General features: G+C 32.5%; 1 long non-coding RNA gene across 2 annotated transcripts in view; it reads left to right on the top strand.

The window, feature by feature from the left end:
- The window catches only part of LOC101684387, a 49,819-nt gene extending 28,970 nt beyond the window's left edge, over positions 1-20,849 (top strand). The window contains exon 3 of one of the 2 annotated variants that reach the window (XR_200551.3): positions 20,197-20,849. This is a non-coding gene — a long non-coding RNA (uncharacterized LOC101684387). Of the gene's footprint in view, positions 1-12,177; positions 12,208-20,196 lie in introns of those variants that run through there. The other variant, XR_001181961.2, reaches the window with a different exon arrangement.
- Positions 20,850-23,439: the final 2,590 nt, after the last annotated feature.

Below are 23,439 nucleotides of genomic sequence, written 5' to 3'. Positions count from 1 at the left end.
AACTTCAAAGACTCCACTAAGAATGAGATAAATTCACTAAAGTTGCAGAATACAAAATGAACACCTAGAAATTGATAATATTTCTACATACAAAAATGAAGCAACAGAATGAAAAATTAAGAAACTCCTATTTACAATTGTACTAAAAAAAATAAATACCCAGGAATAAACTTAATCAGAGAGGTGAAAGATTTGCACTCTGAAAACTATGAAACATAGACAAAGAAAATGAAGATGACACAAACAAATGGAGGAATATTCTATGATCATAGATTAGGAAAATTAGTATTGTTAAAATGTATATATTACCCAAAGCAATCTATAGATTCAGTGTAATCCCTATCAGAATACTAATAGAAACTTTCACAGAACTATAAAAAATAATCCTAACATTTATATGGCACTAAAAAAGACTCTAAATATCCAAAGCAATCCTGAAAAAGAAAAACAAAGCTGTAAGTGTCCCAATCCCAATACACTACAAATCTGTAGTAATTAAAACAGTATGGTACTACCAGAAAAAACAGAAAAATATTAGATCAATGAAAGAGACTAGAGAATCCAGAAATAAGCCCACATTTGTATGCTCATTCTATGACAAAAGCAGCAAGAATATATGATGGGAAAAAGATACTCTCTTCAACAAATGATATTAGCAAAATTGGACAGCTACCTGCTAAAGAATGACACAGAACCATTTTCTTACTCCATATACAAAAATAAACTCAAAATGGGTTAAACTCCCAAATGAAGACCCGAAACCATAAGAATCCTAGAAGAAAACACAGGTAATTTCATTGACCTTACACTTAGCAAAATTTTTCTAGATGTCTCCTAAGGCAAGGAAAAAAAGCAAAAATAAACTATTGAGACTATAGCAAAGTAAAAAGCTTTTGCACAGTGAGAAAAACCATTAAGAAAATTAAAAGATAGGGACGCCTGGGTGGCTCAGTTGGTTAAGCAGCTGCCTTCGGCTCAGGTCATGATCCCAGCGTCCCACATCGGGCTCCTTGTCCTCCACAGGGAGCCTGCTTCTCCCTCTGACTCTGCCTTCCACTCTGCCTATGCTCGCTCTCGCTCACTCTCTCTCTGACAAATAAATAAATAAAATCTTTAAAAAAAAAAAAGAAAATTAAAAGATAACCTACTTAATGGGAGAAGATATTTGCAAACCTTATATCTGATAAAGGGTTAATACCAAAAATACATAAAGAACTTATATACCATAATACCCCAAAACCTAGTCTTACTAAAAATGGACAAAGGAATTAAAGAGACATTTTTCCCAAGAAGACATACTGACAGTCAACAGACACATGGAAAGATGTTTAATGCCACTAATCTTTAGGGAACTGCAAGTCAAAACCACAAAGAGATATCATTTTATACCTGTCAGAATGGCTAGTATCAGAAAGACAAAAAATAAGTGTTGGTAAGGATATGAAGAAAAGGAATCCCCACGCATTATTGATAGGAATATTAATTGGTGCAGCCACTGTGGAAAGTAGTATAGATGTTCCTCAAAAAATTAAAAATAGAAATACCATACAATTCAGTAACTTTATCACTGGATATTTACCCAAGGAAAGTGATAACACTAATCCAAATATATATTCAGCCCCATGTGTATTACAAACACACACACACAGAGGAATGTTAGCCACAAAAAGGATGATATCTTGCCATTTTCAACAGCATGGATGGATCTAGACGGTATTTTACTAAGTGAAATAAGCCAGACTGAGAAAGCAAATACCATATGATTTCACTTATACACAGGAACAAAAATGGAAAAAAAAAAAAAAAGAATAACAACAACAAACAATAAACAAAAAACAGAATCAAATCTATAAATACTGAGGACAAATTAATGGTTGTTGGAGGGGAGGTGGGTTGGGTTGTGCAAAGATGAAGAAAAGTTGGAGACACAGCTTCTAGTTATACAATAAATAAATGCTGGGAATAAAAGGTACAGGATAAGAAATACTGTTTCTGGTACTATCATAGGGTTTTTATAATGACAGTGGCTACACTTGTTGTGAGCATAACATAAACTTGTTGAATCACTCTATTGTACAACTGATACTAATGTATCCTCTTGTGTGTAAACTATACTCAAAAAAAAAATAGCAAGGTACTAGTAAGCGGAAAAATTTTAGGATTAAAACTATGTTAAGATTTAAAAAAATTTCAGGGGCTAAAAACATTAAGATGTTCACAAATGTATTGAACTCATTATTATTTAATCCATCACAGTGGCAAAAGTAACAAAAATAACATAGTGTATCATTATTTCTAATCTATTTGAATCAAATAAATCAGAATTACACACACACATAAAGTTTCCTTTTTTGAAAAGGAGGACCTTAGATGTTATTTAATAGGGTCACATAAAAAATTCCTTGGATAAAACTTTTTAAATAAATCCTCTTTTCTGCATATGCCAAGTTTAAACTAGAAGTCTCTTATGTACATCTAAAAGAAGACATCAGGGATTGATCTGAAAGGACCAAAAAAAAAAAATCAGAAAAGTTATATTAACAAAACTAAAATTTTGTGTGTATATAACCTTCATAGCCCTAAAAAACAACTATAGATATTTTTTCCCTTAAGTATATGATTTACTATTTCATATGCTTATCCTATTTGTCTTATAATCAGTTTCTAGGTAAAATTATGTAATACATTTCATTCTCATTTTGACATCATTCTATATATATTTAAATTTATTATTTGAGCTATGTTTTGTGAGATTTGGTCATTTATACCAGCAATTTTGTATCAACAAATGAAACATTTTACTTGAACTAACCAATTCATGTTATATTCAATTTTATGCAAATAAGAAACTCAATGTCACAATCTTTCGAAAAGTTATCTCCTAATATTAGTACATTGTAAATGACCACTATTAAACTAGGAATTCTATATTGTACTTCAATTGATGTGCACATTCTCAATTTATTTATTTTTCTTTATAACACTCTTAGCATAGGTTTTGAATACTGCGTGCAATTTCAGACCAAAGCAGGTTTATATGAAAGATGAATTCATATGAGGTAGCCTTATAATGAATGCTTTAAATCACTGTGAGCCCTGTAAATGAGAAACCTTACTTTTTTTTTACTGTCTCTTGAGAACTCATTAAGACAGAAAACACGTTTTTGAGAACAACCCAAATCATATGCAGAACACACTAGCCCTTGTATCAAGAAGATCCACTGCAGAGGAAAACACTATAATTTTGAACCAGAAAGTGGCATTAGAGATGCATTTAAGCACAGTGGTTCTTTCCACTAGGACTGCCAATTCCTAGTGCTGGGTTTGAATCTAAGTTAATTGATTCCCTATGTTGGTCTTCAATAATGTGTACTTCATTATAATCCTGCATGCAGAAAGCTACACAATGAAAAAATTTATTGATGTATATTGGAGCAAAAAGACAATACAAATGAATTATTTTTTGAATCTAAATGTTGTGAACAGAGCAAAGAAACACTGTCCATGAACTGATTCACATTTATTCTCCTGAAACCTAAAAAGGAATATATCCTCATTCTAAGTGTTTCAGTCACATTTATCCTTCACAAACCTTATCAAAATCTCAAAGTAAGTTAAATTGAACTATGTTATACTATCCAAATTCAAGTACGAGTTGAAAATGTTTTCACCAAGCAAATAATTTATCAAGTAGTCAATAAGCAAGCTAAATCAGAGTATTGCAAAGAAATCTGGGACTGTATTCAGAACCCGGACCCTAAGCTTTAATTTGTATGTTATAAAAGCCTTCTCTAGATAGTTTAATAATAACAATGACCTTACAGTATATTACTCAGAATATATGAGATAATGCACTTGAAATCTCTCTTACTTAAAAGTACAGCAAATCTTAGTTGCTTATATTTATATCACATAAATATGCTACTTCATGTTAAAATCCTTAAAATTATACATTCTTCGCTAACCATTTTTATATAGCCATTCACTCATTTAATAATCCATTTAGTAATTCAAATATATATTCAACAATTTTGCAGTAAGTGGAAATGTTAATAAGTGTTACAGCAAGTAGTTCTTCTGACTCCAAAGATACTGCTTTTTTCCCCTACATTAGAGTAGACAATATGGAACATTTTTCTAGTTAGTTTAGAGTTGGAAGCAGGTAATACATTGCTGTTGACTAAAAATTAATTCTCTTTGAACTGGGAGGGTAATATTTTTAATAAGTGTATCTTTTGAGGAGGAGGTACATATAGAAAAGTTAGAAAAAAAGGTGATACCTATTTTCCTATTATAATAAACTGAAACTCTGATAAGGGCAGATGTCCAGAGATGCATTACTCTTATACCTATACAGTTGATAGCTGAGTACTAGGATGAGTGAATATGACTTTATTGAAGAAGTATGCTTCTATGAACAGAAATAAATGATATAGAAACTAAAACAAAACAAAACAAAAACAATAGAAAGATCGATGAAACCAGGAGTTGGTTCTTTGGAAAAAAAAAATAGTAAAATCGATAAGCCTCTAGCCAGACATATCAAAAACAGAAAGGACCCAAATAAATAAAATCACAAATTAGAGAGAAGAAATAATATCCAACATCACAGAAATACAAAAAACTATAAGAGAATAATACAAAAAATTATCTGTCAACAAAGTAGATAACCTAGAAGAGATAGATAAATTCCTAGAAACCTACAAACTACCAAAACTGAAACAGTAAGAAATAGAAAACTTGAACAGACTGGTAACATACAAAGAAATTGAATCAGTAATAAAAAACCAAAAAAACAAAAGACAAAACAAAACAAAACAATAAAAAACAAAACCTCCCGACTAACAAAAGCCCAGGACCAGATGGCTTCACAGGCAAATTCTACCAAACATCTAAAGAGGATTTAATACATATTCTCAAACCATTCCAAAAAATAGAAGAGGAAGGAAAACTTCCAGATTCATTCTATGAGGCCAGAATTACCCTGATACCAAAACCAGATAAAGATACCACTAAAAAAGAGAACCGTAGGCAAAATATCCCTGATGAACATGGATGCAGAAATTCTCAGTACAATACTAGCAAACTGAATCCAACAATGCATTATAAAAGAAAAATCATTCACCACAATCAAGTGGGATTTATTCCTGGATTGTAAGGATAGTTCAGTATGCTCAAATGTGTCATTGTATGCTACATTAATAAAAGGATAAGAGCAATACGATCATTTCAATAAATGCACAAAAAGCATTTGACAAAGAACAACATACATTCATGATAAAAACCCTCAAGAGGGGCGCCTGGGTGGCTCAGTGGGTTAAAACCTCTGCCTTTGGCTCAGGTCGTGATCCCAGGGTACTCGGATGGAGTCCCACATTGGGCTCTCTGCTCAGCAGGGAGCCTGCTTTTCCTCCTCTCTCTCTGCTGCCTCTCTGCCTACTTGTGATCTCTGTCAAAAAAAAACCCTCAAGAAAGTAGTTTTAGAGGGAACATTCCTCCACATAATAAAGACATACATGGAAAACACATAGTTGGTACCATAATTAATGGAGGAAAATGGAGAGCTTTTCCTCTATTGTCAGGAACAAGACAGGGATATCCACTCTCATCACTTTATTTAACATAGTAATAGAAAACCTAGCCTCAGCAATCAAATAACAAAAAGAAATAAAAGGCATCCAGATTAATAAGGAAAAAATAAAACTTTAACTATTTGCAGATGGCATCATACTATATACAGGAAACCTGAAAGACTCCACCCCAAAACTGCTAGAACTGATAAATGAATTCAGTTAAGTCACAGGATGCAAAATTAACATACAGAAATCTGCTGTATTTATATATACTAATAATGAAGCAGCAGCAGGAGAAATTAAGGAATCAATCCCATTTATAATTACACCAAGAACAATAAGATACCTAGAAGTAAACCTAGCCAGAGAGGTGAAAGACTATACTTTATGAAAAGTATAAAACACTGATGAAAGAAATTAAAGATGACATAAAGAAATGGAAAGACATTCTGTGCTCATGGATTGAAAGAAAAAATATTGTTAAAATGTCTATATTACCCAAAGCAATCTATGCATTTAATGCAATCACTATCAAAATACCAATAGCATTTTTACAGAACTTGAGCAAACAACCCTAAAGTTTATGTGGGACCCCAGAAGACCATGAATAGCTAAAGCAATTTGAAAAAAAAGCAAAGCTGGAGGCATCACAATTCAGACTTCGAGTTATTTTACAAAGCTACAGTCATCAAAAAGTATGATACTGACACAAAAGTAGACACATAAATCAACACAACAGAATAGAAAACCCAGAAATGACCTCACAACAATATGGTCAAGCTTCAACAAAGCAGGTAAGAATATCCAATGGGAAAAAGTCTCTAACAAATGGTGTTGGGAAAACTGGAAAGAAACATGAAAAAGACTGAAAAAGAATGACACTTTCTTATGCCATTCACAAAAATAAACTCAAAATGAATGCAAGACCTAAATGTGAGAAGGAAACCATAAAAATCCTGGAAGAGAACATAGGCAATAATTTTTTTGACATAGACTGTAGCAACTTATTTCTAGCTATGACTCCTGAAGCAAGGGAAACAAAAGCAAAAATAAACTATTGGAATTTCATCAAGATAAAAAACTTAGACAACAAAGGAAACAATCAACAAAACTAAAAGAAAACCTACAGAAGATATTTGCAAATGATATAGCCAATAAATGGCTAATATCCAAAATATATAAAGAACTGATACAACTCAACATGCCAAAATAACTCAATTAAAAATGGGCAGAAGATATGAACATACAATTTCCCAAAGAAGACATACACATGCAAACAGACACATGCAAAGATGCTCAACATAACTCATCATCAGGGAAATGAAAATCAAAAGTACAGTGAGCTATCACTTCACACCTGTGAGAAAGGCTAAAATCAACAGCACAAGGAACAGAAGGTGGTGGGAAAGATGTGGAGAAAAGGGAAATTTTTTTACTATTGGTGGGAATGCAAACTGGTGTAACCCCTCTGAAAAACAGTATGGAACTCCCTCAAAAAGTTAAAAATGGAACTACCCTCTGATCCAGCAATTGCACTACTAAGGTATTTTTCAAAGAATGTAAAATTATTAATTCAAAGGGATATATGCACCCCAATGTTTATGAGGAACATTATTTAGCCAAATTACTGAAACAGCCCAAGTGCCCACTGACTTATGAATGGATAAAGATGTGGTTCATATATACATATACATATACATATACATATAGTGTGTGTGTGTGTGTGTGTTTATACACACATTACATTACTCAGCCATAAAAACAAATGTTATCTTGCCATTTGCAACAACATGGAGGGAGCTCAGGAGTATTATGGTAAGTGAAATGAATCCAATCAGAGAAAGACAAATATATGATTTCACTCATATCTGAAATTTAAGAAAAAAACAAATGAGCAAAGAGGAAAAAGAGAGAGTGGTAAAACCAAGAAACAGACTCTTAACTACAGAGAACAAAATTATGGTTACCAGAAGGGAGGTGGTGGAAGGATGGGTTAAATGGGTGATGAAGATTAAGGAGGGCACTGGTGATGAGCACCAGGTGTTGTATGGAAGTGGTAATCACTAAATTATATACTTGAAACTAATATTACCCTGGATGTTAATTAACTGGACTTTAAATAAAAACTTAAAAAAAAAGTATGACTCTATGAGATGGTGCCATTTTGAATGGCAGAATAAGGACCTCTGAAAATATGCACCTCAATATAATTAATGAGAACAGTGCAGAATGTTCAAAATTAAAGTAGAAACAAATGAAAAAGATAATAGAAAAATAAAGAAATCCACTGAAGCCAGAAGCTTGTTTTATGAAAAGATCAGTTAACAGTTTCAAACCTTTATCTAAACTGACTGAAAAAGCAATGCAACAAGCAACTGCGGACTAATAATTTAAAAAACCTATATGAAATTAAGAAATTTCTGAGGAGACACAAACACCTGAAACAGAATTAGTAAAAAGAAAATTGTAAAGCCTCATAACAAGTGAAGAGATTGAAATAGTAAACAATTTCCACAAATAAAAGCTTAGGCAAGTTTGATCTCACTCGAAAATTTAACCAAACATTTGAAGAAGAATTAATAGTGCTTCACAAAACACTTCTTTAAAAATTTAAAATGGGACACTTTCCAACTCATCATATAAACTAATGTTACCCTGATACCAAAGCTAGACTAAGATACCACAAATTACAAGAACACTATGGATCAATATTCCTTAAAAATATAGATACAAAGTAATCAATAAAGTACTAGCAAACTTGATTTAACAGCATAAAAATGGATTATACATCATGACCAACTGAGGTTTGTTAGAGATTTGTAAGATTGATTCAAAATTGGAAAATCACTTAATGTAGCACACCGTATTAATAGAATAAAAGACAAAACCACATGATAATCTCAATAGGCACATAAAAAAACATTGAAAAAAAGTGCACCCTTTCATGATAAAAACATTAAACAAAGTAGGAATAGAAACAAAATTCTTAAACCTGATAAAAGTATCATAAAAAAATCCACAGGTAACATCATTCATAATGATGAAACACTGGACGTTTTCTAAGATCAGGAATAACACTAGGATATCTAAATTTGATATTTCTATTTACATTTTACCAGAGGTTTTAACCAAGACCCTTAGGCAAATGGAATGAAAGGTGTACCCATTAGAAATTAAAAAGAAAAAAATTAGAATCTACCTATCTTTAAATTTGACATTATCTTGTTAATAGAAATTTCTTAAGAACTCCCTAAAAATTATTATAATAAGTGAATTCAGCAACTATGCAGGGACAAGACTGATATAAAAATAATTTTATTTTTATACACTTGAATTGAACAGAAAAGATATAAAGAAATTTATAATTTAATTTATAATTTATAATTTTTTATAATTTATAATTTAATTTATAATAGCACCAAAAAGAATTAAATACTTATGAATTCATATTAACAAAAGACTGCAAAACACAAAGGCTAAAATACATTGTTAAAAGATTAAAAGAAAAGATTCAAACAAATGGAAAGATGACTATGTTCACTGAGTGAAGATTTAAGAGCAAAGTTCTAATACTTCTCAAATTGATATACAAATTCAGTACAATCCCTGCCAAAATCCTCAGAAATTGATGTTTATCTAAAAATTCATGTGGAAAAAAATAAATCCAGAATAGTCAAATTAATTTAGAGAAGAAGAAAAAAAAAATCTTGGAAAACTCACAGTCTCTGATTTCAAAACTTATTACAAAGCTATAGTGACAAAGATGGTGACAATGTGATACAGACATAAATTAATGTGACAGAATTAGAAATCTAGAAATAAACCCTTCCATTTATGATCAGTTTATCTTCTACAAGGATGCCAATACAATTCATTGACGAAAATATAGTCTTAAAAAAAAAATAGTGTTGGGACAATTGGATAGCCTCCTACAAATGAATGGATTGAGACCTCTACATCATATTATATCCAAAAATTAATTCAAACTGATGAAAGATAATAAGATATAAAGCTCAAAAATTTTAGAAAAAAGCACAGGTATAAATCTTCATGACCTTGGATAAGACAGTAGTTTCCTACATTTATCAATTAAAACACAACCAACTAAAGGTATAACCATTTAGACTTCATCAAGTTGAAATCTTCTGTGCAGACACTGTCAGAAAGTGAACACGTAACTCAAATGAGAACATATCTTAGTAAAAATGTCAATTTAGGTCTTTTTTTCTATTTTTCAATTGGATTGTTTTTGTTAGTGAGTTGTGTGAGTTCCTTATATATTTTAGATATTAACCCCTTATCAGGTATGTGGCTTACAAATATTTTCTCCCATTCTTCAGTCCTTTTTCTTTTTTTTTGTCATTTCTTTTACTATACAGAAGCTTTTTAGTTTAATGTAGTCTCACTTGTTTATTTCTGCATTTATTGGTTATACTTTAACAGGTCACATTCATAAATTCATTAGGAAAAAAATGTAAAGGAGTGTTTTTTTTTTCTGTTTTTCTGGATTTTTTAATTTTATAATTTCAGGTCTTACATAAGTTTTTAACCCATTTTGAGTTAATTTTTGTGACTGATCTAAAAGGGATCCAGTTTCATTCATTCTTTCACATGTAGCCATTTGGTTTTCCCAACAGCTTTTATTGAAGAGACTATCATATTTTCTCTATTAAGTACTCTTGGCTCCCTATTATATATTAGTCCACCATATATATGCCTGAATTTATTTAGATCCTCTCAATTTTGTTCCATTGTTCTACTTGTCTGTTTTTATGACAGTACCATACTGCTTTGATTACTATAGCTTTGTGATATAGTTCGTAATCAGGATATGTGATACATCCAGCTTTGGTCTTCTTTCTCAGGATTGCTTTAGATATTTGAAGTCTTTTGTGGTTTCACATGAATTTTAGGGTTTTTTTTCTATTTCTATAAAAAGTGTCATTGTAATTTTGATAGAGATCGCATTGATTCTATAGATGGCTTTGGTATTATGAACATTTTAACAATATTATTTCAGCCCTGAATACAAGATATCTTTCCATTTATTTATGCCATTTTCAATTTCTCTTATCAGTATCTTACAGTTTTCAGTGTACAGATATTTCATGTTCTTGGTTAAATTATTCATCAGCATTTTATTGTTTTTGATGCTATTTGAACTATTTGAAAAATAAAGCTATTGTAAATAAGATAGCTTTATTTTTCAAATAGTTCATTGGTAGTATATAGAAATGCAACTAATTTTCTGTATTGAGTTTCTATCTTATAACTTTATTAAATTTATTATTTTTAACACTTTCTTGGTAGAATCTTCAGGATATTCTATATGTAAGATCATGTCACTGACAGACAGTTTTACTTCTTCTCTTTCTATTTAGATGTCTATATTTTTTCTTGTCTGATTGCACTTGCTAGGGATTCCAGTACCATATTGAATGAGATCCATGATACTGGTAATCTCTGTCTTGTTCTTGATCATGTATTTATTATAAAGGATTGTCTCAGGTGATTATAGAGACTAAAACCTGAAGTTGTAAGTTAGAGACCTGGGAGAGTAGATGATATAGTTCTAGTCCAAATGCTAGGTGTCTGACATGAGAACTCAGAAGAGCTGGATGTTTCTATTTGAGACAAAAGAAGGACAGGAAAAGGGCATGTCATAGCTTGAAAGCAGTCAGGCAGGAGGGGTTCCCTCTTACTCTGCTTTTTATTTTATTTTATTTTATTCAGGACTTCCAGTGACTGGATGAGATCCAGTCATGTTAGGAAGGGTGCTCAGCTTTAGCTAAGTCTACCAATTCACATTTTAATCTCTCCTAGAAACACTTTCAATGACACACCCAGAATAATTCTTGAAATAATATCTGGGTGCCCATGCCGAGTCAAATTAACATATGGAATTAACCAATGCACCATGATAATGATAATTTTAACCTTTGGATAATTTAAGCTTTGGGTAAAGTAGTGAATTGTCAAACATTTTTAATTATAAAAGTTATACAAATTGATTCATATGTTAGTTAGATAACTATCTGTGTTCATGATGGATTATAAAATATAGAGACACTTTCAGTGTTCTTACTGTCTTTATATTTATTTACAGTGTTCTTATAGTAGTGTAATGCATATTGGTATTTTAATTATTTATTAATATTAAACATAGTCAAGAACTGTTTTACACTAGTTGTTATTCAGGCATTGAAGTCACAGTCTTTGGCTAGAGCAAGGTTAAATATATTTGATCAGGCCCAGGGAGCAAGCTTTGTCAAGGGCAATAGCTCAGGAAATACTGATTACTTTCATAAAGGCACTGGTCAACTGAGAGCTAGCCTTTGTAGAGTCACTGAAACAACTTAATCAAAAAGTTTTAACATTAAAAAAAATAAAAAACACAATGCTGACCAAGCTGTAGAGAGCCATTGTTATGAGAATCATATCATGGAATTATATTCTTCCACCAGTCTATGCTTGAACTAATGGTGAAAATAATACACTATAATTTTATTCAGGACTCAGAATTTTGTGATTGCATTCAGTCATCACTTAAACAGGTATTTGTGTTCTTATCATTTTATAAAGATTTTATTTATTTATTTGACAGAGAAAAATCACAAGTAAGCAGAGAGAGAGGCAGTGAGAGAGGGGGAAGCAGGCTCCCCGCTGAGCAGAGGACTGGATCCCAGGGCGCTGGGATCGTGACCTGAGTGGAAGGCAGAGGCTTGAACCCACTGAGCCACCCAGGCGCCCCTGTTCTTTTCATTTTAGAGGCTAAGCACAGAGCATTAAAATGGTAGGTAAAACCAAAATTATTTTATTCTTTCAGAAAGCCACTATTTGATTAAAAAGAAAAGATGGATATCAAATAACCAAATGAATGAATGCGTAGTTGCAAACTGAGGCGCATATCCTGAAGAAGAACATGGTTCTATGAGAATATATAAGAATGTGCTACAGTAAGACCTAATCAGTACATGCTCTTTGAGGAACTGATGGAGGAGAAACTTGAACAATAATTAGAAGACCTTGTAACAATATAAAATTGGAGGAATATAACGTCAATTACGCAAGGTCCTCATTTACTGTGTAAAGAATTTTTGTCCTTTTTTCTTCAAAAACAGTGAGGATTAAGTAAATAATTCTACATACAACACCCAAAAAGCAAAGCATCTTTACCCCTATATTGCTTTCTACTTGCTATCCAGTCCTATCCTCCTACTCTTGGCTTATCTTGTAACAGTTGACATTGACTTCATGTTTCATTTCATTTTAAACACATTCTCCTACAGCATTAATGTTTCTTTGGAAATTTTAGATTTAATTGCTGTCAATTTCTCTAAAGATTCCATTTTTCCCATGGCCTTTTATATTTTTATTTTTTTTTAAGATTTTATTTATTTATTTGACAGAGAGAGAGATCACAAGTAGGCAGAGAGGCAGGCAGAGAGAGAGGGGGAAGCAGGCTCCCCGCTGAGCAGAGAGCCCGATGCGGGGCTCGATCCCAGGACCCTGGGATCATGACCTGAGCCAAAGGGAGAGGCTTAACCCACTGAGCCACTCAGGTGCCCCTCCCATGGCCTTTTAAAAAAGAAATTATACTTCCTCTCATATCCAAAGAACCACAGAGTTGTGCGTTAAATAGATCATATTTGAGAAATAATATGCTAGTGAATTTTCTTATTTCTCTCCATAAAATCATAAATGTATATTCCTCTGAAGTCTTCCATAATTATGGCCAGAGAGAATAATTAAGCCAAATACAATTTAGGGAATGAAGAGCATGACACAAAAGGAAGCTATGGCAAAGAAGAAAGACATAATGTCATTCCACTTCCATGAGGGAGAAGGAGAGAAAGAAGATGGGCGTGAAGGAGAAGGGATTAAGGGCAAAACACAGCAAGAATAAAAGAGAGAAAGAATGTGAATAAGGCAAATGATCCAAAGTTACCATGCTTGGTTTGGATTCACTGAGCTTTGAAGCTCATTTAGAATACTAAAGGAGGCTGTCTAGTGACAGTAGTCAAGGGACAGCTAGTAATCAACAGAAGCTAGGAGGAAATTGCCATAGACTTGAGCAGCTACATACTTCCACACTAGATGAATTGCCTTAGGTTGGGCAAGGGACAATGCCACCAAGGCCCGTGAGTATTCAGAGCATGGCACAAGTTCTCATCTAAAGTGAATTTCCTGCCTCTATTAGGAAGACACAGAAATTTCTCCCTTGAGCCAGATTCCATTTTGAGGATATGAAATTTATGACAGGATACAGGTATTAAAATAAGGAGAATATCAATTCCTATATCAGTGAGGATTCAATTAAGAAAACAGGAACCATGCAAGTAATTTTAACAAAGTATTTAATGGGGCAACCCTTTCAAGATACCTCTCACTCCTGAGAGCTTTTCTTGTATCCTTGCTTAATAAACTTATATTGCGTTATTCAAACACACACACACACACACACACACACACACACACAAACAAAGCACAAAGTATTTAATGTAGACAAGTCATTAAAAACGTATTGACAAACTACAAAGAAAAGAGGAACAGTGAGGTGGACAAACTGTGAATAGCAATCATTAGCTCTTTTGCTGGGAAAACAAAGGGAAGTGTTTGGAGTTATCAAAACCTCCAAGTGTTGGGGGGTAGTGTGGAGGAGCTGCAACTCAGCCTACTAAGGAGGAGATGCCAGCTAGTTTCTGTTGGGACTTAAGGAATTCTGAAGAGAGACCTCAGGGAGAAAGGACTCAAACTTCTGGAGATGGTACCACCTCTCTGCTACTTGTACCTGTGAATAGACACCACAGTGTTGCTTCTAGAAGTATTAAAAACAAGCAAGAAAAGTAAAACAAAAACAAAACAAAAAGCATGACACACTAACTACATCTGCTTCAGAGCAAACTGGTGTTGTTGAGACCAACAATAATGCAGGGTCTGTCTTACTAAGAGCAGTTAGGCAACCTAGGAAGTACACATCTCCCATTTTCCTCCTGCTCCCAATTTCTTCTGGTGCCCTCTATTGACAGAATTAACAAAGATCCAGGAGGCAAAGAAAAAATGTAGTTTGCTGAGTCTCTGCTTCAGTACCACAGAGCAAAGTACACTACAGAGAAGGTTTAAAATTCAAACATAATAACGAATGGTATACCTACCACTCATTCTATTAAGGTGTAGTAGGATTAAAATCATACATAAAAATGTGTGAAACTTTGTAACTTCTGTAATGTTCTACAACAGATCTTGATTATTTTCATAAACCCATGCCCCACTGAGAAATAGGTAAAGTTAATAATTTATGATTCTGATGTTGAGGCAGATTTCCCAGTTGTTGGAAAAAATGAAATTAAATTTAAGATAAAGGGCTTGCAAGTTGAAAGAGTGGTGAAAATGTTATTCATTTATAAGAACTCTCACAAAGCCTAAAACTTGAGCATTATTTTATTTCAAAGACACATCCTTTATCAAGGAACACCAAGAATGGGAGAACATTATTCCTTATTTTACTCCAGACACATAGGACAACTTTTCTAGAACATTAAAAGTGATCCATTTCTGACAGTAAAACTTCTCAGTGTTTTTAGCAGGTCTGAGAAAGACAGTAAAGGATATATATAGGTAACCATTGTAGAGGCACTGTAATAGAGATAATTTCAACTCCAAATAATTTCTTTTGTTTTTCATTTTGAGGGAATCATATTGGCACTCTACTAAAAGAATGCTTTTAAAATGTTTCTATTTATTGGTATATTGACTTCCAGTTTATATAATTGAACTAGTTCCTCACAAAAATATGTAGGTCCAAAAAAAAAAAAAAAAAGAAAGAAAGAAAGAAAGAAAGAAAGACAAACAAACAAACAAACAAAAAGCCAGAAAATGTGTTTTTTCAAGACTATGGTTTCATCAGATTCGCTAATATACTTTTGGGCAAAGTCATATGGACAAGCCCAGAGTTAGTCCCCCAGAGGGACCTATTGAATGTTATGGAAATAAGGGGGTACAAATATTGGAACCATGAATTCAATCAATCATACCCCCTCTATAAATTTTCACCTGATTCTTGCTCCTCTCTATTGCTCTTAATAAGTACTTTGTTAGTAAGTACAACGTAGGCTATTCTCATTCTGAAATAATTCTCAAACCAGTTTCTTCACTCTAATCCTATTCCTCCCTTCATATTCAGCTTAGATTATTAAAATGGATTTTGGCTTTCTCTAGCTCAAGTGTAAGTGCCTGATTGTGTTAGACAGTTTTCAACATGGCTCTTAATGATCCTTGCCTCCTAATATTCTCACTTTCATGGAGTCACCTCCCATATGTATCAGGGCTGTGTAACCAACAACATAGAATACAATTGATGTTATATATACAAATGTTGTCATCTCTGAGATTAGGTTATATACAACTGAAACTTTAGTGTTATCTCTCACACACACAGATCACTCCTTTTGAGTTAAGAAAGCTACCATATTGGATCACTTTCATGCATACATTGCTCTATGAAAAGGTTCATGTGACAAGGAATTAAGTCTCTTCCTATTATCCATGTTATTGAACTGAAGGTAGATTCTCCTTTCTCTTCAGATGACTGATATCCTGACCTAAACCCAAACCTCATGAAAGACCCTGAGCCAGACCCACCCAGCTAAAATACTCCCAGATTTCTGATCCACAGAAACTTAGTGAAAAAAAATTGTCTTGTGAACTTCAAAGCATTGGGGTAATTTATTACACAATTATAGAACCCATATACATACAGATATTGATACTTGGAAGTGGGATGCTGTTAAAATGAATACTAAAATGTGGGCATGCCTTTGGAATCAGATAGTGAGCCCTGAGAATAAAGTGGTAAAATCCTAAAATTCCTTGGTGAAGCTCTAGAGTCTTTTATATAAGGCCGTAGGTGACTTTTAAAGAGACCTTTTATAAGTGCTTACAGGAAAGTGAGGCAGAAGTTATTGAAAACTGAAGAAAGAGGGAACCTTTTCATGTAGTGGTAGAAAGTTTAGCAACCCTCTTGTTTGAAATTCTGTGGAAAGTAGAGAATACACTTAATCCACTGGATAATACAGCTAAGAGAATTTTCAACTATTTTTAAAAGCGCCATGTGTTTTTTTTCTTGGTGCTAATAAAGAAGAGAGATAAACTAAAAGAAAGACTGTGAAACAAAAGCAAGCCAAGACTTGATGGTTTGGGAAGTGTTAAGACTTTGCAGATGTCAAACGGTATAAAAATTAAGAAATGACTTCTGTGTAAATATCCAATCCAGGGAATTGCCAGGAAAATATGGTCTAAAGATTAAGTCAAGGGTATGACTGTAAAATCTTTTATTAAGATCTCAGAAAGACAAAATTCAGCCCGAGTACTCTTCAGTCAGATAAATAATGTGCTTCAGAGATCCTCTCCATCAAACTACATGGTTTTTAGGCATTGTTCTGTAGCCATCTTCTAAAGAATCCAAGGGAGACACAGGCTTAACTTGAGGTATCTTGTGGCTGACATTTGTCTAGTGGATTAAACCCCAATGAGATCTATAGAAAAGTTTGTAAGAGTTATGTACGCAGACCATCACCAGGTTGAACTGACCAGTATAATACAGTAAAAAAAAAAAAAAAAAAAAAAGCACAGAGGCTATGAAGACTTTTCCCTAAAATATGAGTGGTAATCAACAAACTTCAGTCAGATTTTAGAACTGTTAGGGATCAGTTACTCCTTTGTGTCTCCAATTTTCCTCCTTTTTTGAACAGGAATGTCTAAAATGATTATCCTGTACTTGTTCTGCCATCATATATTGGGTAAGAAGATGACAGAGGATTTATATTTTTATTTTCACAGGCCAAGAAGAATTGTACTAAAAAAGCTATACTAAAGGAACTACATCCAAGGGGCCTCTTGGCACCTGGATTTGATTTAGACAAGATTTTGGATTTAGAGTTGAAGCTGTAATGGAATGATACTTTTGGGGGTCTTAAGAAAGGACAAGTGGATTTTGAATGTGGAAGGAATGTGAATTATCAGGAGACAGGGTGAATTGTGGTAGTGTACTATTCGGGGTAATTTGTTATACAGCAATAGAAAAAGCATATATGTGGTTCAATTCTATTCACATCTCTGCTATGTGATTTTTTCACTTACTGGATTCTAAAGCACAAATTGGATTCTAATGCTTTCTAAAGTTACTGACTACAGAAGAAAAAGTTAGTTCTCTAGCTGTTGATAAATAGGACTTTCTAAATGTAACCTCAATTTATCTGTCCAGGTATATCCTTAAATCTCCTTTATAAATCCTGTCTGAGAGCCATACGGGAATTCTTATCGTTCCCAGAATAAGCTCAAACCTTGTGTTGATACAAGATATTCTCTCGATCTGGTATATCATCATCTACTTTTGTTCACCTGTTTTTACTGGGAAACATTCAAAATTGAGGCTTCACATACCAAATGCACAATCACTTCTCTGTGATATCTCCCCCAACTCTCCTCACCTTTGTACCAGATGTTCTGTTAGCTCCTCTGCAAATTTCAATGACAGTACTTACCACAGGCACCCTGGTTTTCTTTCATTTATATCTAGATCAGGACTGTCAGAGAACAGAGTAAGAATCTCATTCAATTTGAAAACAAAGGGATGTGACTATCCGAGCTTAGAGAAAACAAACCTAAATTATTGTTAGCCATTAGTAAAACTTGCCATGAAGACAAGTCAGGCACTGAGAATCTAAAAATTAAAACTAATTTATAAAGGAAAAATGGAATTATTTGTTTTCCTTCATCTAAGAGTACTGAAAAATGCTAAAATCCAGAGTAAACTGTTTAAATGTAGTATAAGAAAAAGTATCTTAGTTTTTTTCCTTCTCTCTTCTTTTCAAATCCTGAGAATACAGACCTAAAAATCTTTTATCTCCAGAGCATTTCAAGTACAAGAGAAATGAAAAAGAACATATGAAATTTGAATTCAGAAAACATGACTGTCATTTCCTTCTATAAAAGGAAGAAAAGAAACATGTTTTCTAAGTCTATTAAAAGTGTTGTACAATAAACAAACCATCCTCCTCCCTTTTTTGGAGTGAAGTAGAACTTACCTTAACTGAATATTGTTCCAGGTTCAATAGACAAAATCAGAATAAAATTCACTTCCACTGTGCCAAATAAAATGGAAAAGTTATATGTATACGTAAATTTTGTGAATTGATACTTAAAAAACAAAAAAACTGTTGAGTGTGATATTTTCAAACACAATGATTGACACTGGTTATGGTCTCCTTTCTTTTATCTTAAAGGAATGACTTTATTTGAAATTCTATTTAAAAATATATGATACTACTACAAAAGCTTTTATTTGTCATCTAAAACTGATTATTTTTACTAAAATGACTGTTATCATTTAAGGCTATTTTGAAGAAATTAAAAATGATTTTGTCTAAGACCTTCTGTTTCAGGTTCACCAATTCCAATTGTTTTTATGTAAAATGAGAAATTTTGGCTACATTTAGTTGTCTTTTCCCTGGGTTAAGGTTGCTTAGGGTAATTCATTTTCTAAATGGAAAATACACAATAGGAATGACAGGAAAATATAAACAAAGGCTATGATTAGTGGCCTCTCAAATGGTGGATCCATCTGGACAAGCCCTTGGACATACTCTGCAGGAAAAAGGAAGAGAGAAATGAGTAACTGTGAATGCTTAGATGAAGGGCTTAAAATAGCAAAGGAAGAAAAAGAAGCAACAGCTATTCAAATTTTGTGAATAACTTGCCAAGGAGTCACAAAGAAGACTACTATGGTCTATCCTGAGATTAAAGGGAAAAGACTAGTGGACTTCTTTAGTGGTTGAGTTGCTTACTTTTGTCAGAGCTGCATTCTCATTGATGTGACCAATAAACAATCGCTGAGCTTCTACTCTGCACCTGAAACTTGTCTTGGTGATAAGAATATAGTGGTGAACAAAACGAAATTCCTATACTCATGAAGCATGCATTCTATTAGAAAAGACCAACTGTGTGTTTGTGTGTGTGTGTGTGTGTGTATATATATATATATTCATATATATATATATGAATAAGGGTAGCAAAGGAAATAAACCAGGCAAATGGGAAAGAGAATGGTAGGTAGTACTATGTCAGATTGGGTCCACACAATTTTAGTAAGAAATAGTTATTTAGTATTTCTTACTAAATAAAAACTAGTGAAGATCTGAATAAAATGAAAGAATAAAATTCAGAAGAGTACCTGCACATAGGTTCTCAATAAATGCTATGGACAAATAAAAGAATGAATAAATGAATGAACGTGACTACTGTTGGAGGTAAAGTTGCAAAAAGAGTAGTTATAGGTGTGATTCCAATTAAAAATATATATGCATTATGGGTTTATATTTGTTATAGAAAGAAGCAATAACTATGTTCATCAAAATTTTAATTTATAAAACTAGGTGAATTACATATTCTTAGTTGTAATTAAAGTAAAATAATACAGAGTTGTGGAGAAGTTTATGGGTTAAGAAAATATTGTACTTATCGAGTGCTTACTATCTACTGTATATAGGTGCTTAAGGTATGTTTTCTCATTTACTCTCTATTGCAAACTTAAATGAAGTATCTTTTTTTTTTTTCCATTTTGCAGGAATTGGAAGCTTGGAATGGTTGAGTGTCTTGTAAATAAACATTTGACTTATGAGTGATAGACCTAAGATTGGAACTCAGGTATCTCTAACTTCAATGTTGCATTCCTAAGAAGACTCACAGATTTTATATAATGTAAATAAAGCTTTTTTTCTTTACTATCCTTGGAGAATACACTCACATTTAAAGGTTTTCCCGACTAGTACTTTCAAAAATCCACTGAGCAGGTTTGTGTTAATTTATTTCTGCCTTTTACAATTGTCTAGTATTATAATTTCTTAGTTTTCATCTGACCAAAATAAAGAGGTTTAGTTCACTTTTCTATTAAATTATGTCATCTTTTCTAAACTGAGTTTATTGTAAAGAAACTAAAAAGCTTACATTGAAAAAAACATTATTACTAATGAAACTAAAAATTAGGTATATACATGCAACAATATGAGTGAATCTCAAATATAATATGCTGAACAAAAGAAAACATAAAAAAATCAGAAAATAAAAATATACTATATGTAGTTGAAAAGTCTATCTGCAGTTACCTGGAAGATGGATGGAATTGACTATAAAAGGTATCAGTAATATATTTGGATGATGAAAAAGATTTATATCTTTTTTTATATACTTTTTTATTTTTTATAAACATATATTTTTATCCCCAGGGGTACAGGTCTGTGAATCACCAGGTTTACACACTTCACAGCACTCACCAAAACACATACCCTCCCCAATGTCCATAATCCCACCCCCTTCTCCCAAACCCCCTCCCCCCAGCAACCCTCAGTTTGTTTTGTGAGATTAAGAGTCACTTATGGTTTGTCTCCCTCCCATCCCATCTTGTTTCATTGATTCTTCTCCTACCCACTTAAGCCCCCATGTTGCATCACCACTTCCTCATATCAGGGAGATCATATGATAGTTGTCTTTCTCTGCTTGACTTATTTCGCTAAGCATGATACGCTCTAGTTCGATGTGAAAGCTACATAGATGAATACATTTGTTAAAACTCATGAAACTTTGTACATAAGTCAATGTTTTATTTGTAAATTTAGCTCAATAAATTTGGCTTTAAAAGTAGAAAATGTAAAGTATACTGTATTTTAATTTTCAAGAAAATTACCCATGATTCTGAATAAAACAATAAATATCTTTTTATTTGTTTTTGTTATTCATTAAAAAGCAAAAAAAAAAAAGGCAAAGAATCTAAAACGTGTACAATATGGGCATTTTACCCATGACTATACATTTTCCATCTATTTAGCAAATATTTCTAAAGTCACGGAGCTTCAAACAAATCATCTAAAATCAATTTAATCAAAAGCTTTCTTGGCACTCACTGTTAGTATTAATATAAAATTTTCTTAAAATTTGCAAAAAAAAATTTAAGCTAAATCATCTGTAGACAGTGTTGGCTGCACTCCCATTTGTAATAATGTTTACCTGGCCTTTATATACAAGTGGAAATAGAAATGCAAGATAAAGAGACAATGCATTTGGATTGCTTTTACTGTTTAGGTAGGCAAGTAATATTGGTTCAAATGATACACTTGAATCTAGTTCATTTTCATGTTATAAACCTAAATGATTACCATAGTTTTAATTTTTGTCAGAGACTACTATTTTCCTATAGAGTCATTATATAAGTCAAATAAATCAGGTCAACATTTCCTATAATCATTATTGCTGTGTATCTGACCCACAAAAAGGTTGGATGGAGCTCAAATTAGGAGATAGTTTCTGAATTTGAAACTTTTTTATAATGAAGGAAAAAGTATTGGTATGAAGGAAGTTTCTTTAATTACTTGGAGAAGGACATACATAGAAGGTATGGAATACATTACATAGAATGTATGTTACATAGAATGTGGAATATAATCACATTTGAATCATGAATTCTGAAATGTTAAGATGTTTAATGACTCTAATTATCATCTAAATGCTCTATCCTCAGACTATCCCAAATTTTATAATGAGAACATCAGAATTTCTAAAGGGCTAATATTTATCTAAAATTATAATAAGAAAGAGAAAATTTAATATGGAAAAACTAAAAAGCTTATTTGATATGCCACTGATATTTACTTTAAGTTGTTAAACCTTATGTTTTACAGGAAAATTTTGTTGTCTATACTGCTCACTTTCAATTATGCAATAAATTTAGGCCTCCAACAATGGTAGATAAAATTATCCAAACACTCTGGAGAGGTGTTCTCTTTGATTTCTTATAGATCTAAGGTAACTATAGATAACTAATTTTTTGCCAAACTCTGCATGTCTAAAACGTGGCGTAATAGAAAACAGATGGACCTTAACTCCAGCCTCACATTGTATAAGGCAGGAAGACCATCTTTGAAATAGATCATCTCTGACTAGATCTTCAGATAAAAAAATACTCCCTTTCAGTACCCACAATAATAGGTAAATTACTTTGACACAGGTATTATAAAATGAACATAAAAGACAAAAGCCACAAAAAGAATTTTACAGGTGATGGTTTTCTCTTTCATATCATGTGTGGTTTTTCTTCAGACATCTATTAGGAAATATTGCTCCTAAAAAATCTAATTAATAGTATAATATGTATTACCTTTATTTGCTTTAAAAAATGATACACCTTTAAATGTGAAATTGTGTATTTTCTATATTTGACTTTCCATGAACAGCAGGTTTTATGGTTGAGAAGTTTAAGCTTCATACCTTCTACTCTTTTGCTCATGAACCCGTGGCAAAATATCGTGCAAAGTAAGATAGCTGGCAGAATGAATACAACATTTATGATTGCTGGGCAAGTTTCCCTAGGCCCTTCTTAGAGCAGATAAGTAATGGAATTTTTTACACACATATTGAGAAAATATCAATTAAGGGAAATAACATAATTTTAAAATACATTTTTTCTGTTAACCACTCCTAGAAATTACAATGAAATTCTTCATGTTATTGTGGTAATTTTTAATAGCATTATTTGTATCATAGTATATACATAGCACAGCTATGCTTTACATTCTCATAAATGACAAGGGTCAACTATATATATTATTTCTTTTCCAAACACAGGCAGCTTTTTCCACAGAGGAAATTAGGGCAATGATAAAAGTTATTTTTTCAAATAGCGTTTAAATAATATGATAGAAAGCATACTTTTTTTTTTTTCTTGGCTGAAAAATAAATTACAAAAGAAGTTTAGGTTATGTCTTCAGTGGTTAGATAGTTATATAATCAATAAATTGCTTTGAATAGATATTAGCTA

The sequence above is a fragment of the Mustela putorius genome, unplaced genomic scaffold, assembly GCF_011764305.1.
Source record: "Mustela putorius furo isolate JIRA1106 unplaced genomic scaffold, ASM1176430v1.1 tig00003846_pilon_pilon_pilon, whole genome shotgun sequence".
Taxonomy (NCBI): domain Eukaryota; kingdom Metazoa; phylum Chordata; class Mammalia; order Carnivora; family Mustelidae; genus Mustela; species Mustela putorius.
This window is presented reverse-complemented; position numbering and strand designations above follow the sequence as displayed.